Source organism: Metschnikowia bicuspidata, assembly GCF_001664035.1.
Source record: "Metschnikowia bicuspidata var. bicuspidata NRRL YB-4993 chromosome Unknown METBIscaffold_5, whole genome shotgun sequence".
Classification (NCBI taxonomy): Eukaryota; Fungi; Ascomycota; class Pichiomycetes; order Serinales; family Metschnikowiaceae; genus Metschnikowia; species Metschnikowia bicuspidata.
In genome coordinates this window covers 1-511 of record NW_017387735.1, presented here as the reverse complement: position 1 = coordinate 511, position 511 = coordinate 1, and the positions used below count along the sequence as shown (strand labels likewise).

The following is a 511-nucleotide window of genomic DNA, read 5'->3' as shown; positions in this document are numbered from 1 at the left end:
TGCGCAAGCCCGGAATCGAACCGGGGGCCCAACGATGGCAACGTTGGATTTTACCACTAAACCACTTGCGCTTTGGATGTCAGGCTGTTATGATACGACATGAGCCAGATTATAGATTCTGGGCATCCTGTATAATACGAAGGACGAAGAGTCTAAACATTCCTGATCGGGGTTACTCCTCACCTACTGTATAGAAGGGTTCCGAACTATAAAGGAGCGTGAGGCTGAGACATCCCTGAAGAAGGATAACACTTTTGAGACATCGAGAATACGACAGATAGACTAGGCCTATCCACTAAGGCTGAACTATCTATAAACCGATCTACTCGTAGTTTAAGAGACAGCTCCAGGCTGTTTCATAATAGTTGGTAGCGCAGCTTAGTTACGACCATGGGAGAAACTACAATGAGCGCAGAGACAAATAAAGACACGTCGACCTTGACCTTCAACCCGACAATGTACTTCAGCGACGCAGAACAAGACCGGGCCGCTCAAGAATATTTGAGTAACA

The 511-nt window shown here is 46.6% G+C and overlaps 1 non-coding gene across 1 annotated transcript; it reads right to left on the bottom strand.

Annotated features, from left to right (window-relative positions):
* On the bottom strand, positions 1–71 carry METBIDRAFT_t180. Its single transcript has one exon. It is a non-coding gene; the product is annotated as a tRNA-Gly (tRNA).
* Between the last annotated feature and the right edge of the window lie 440 nt (positions 72–511).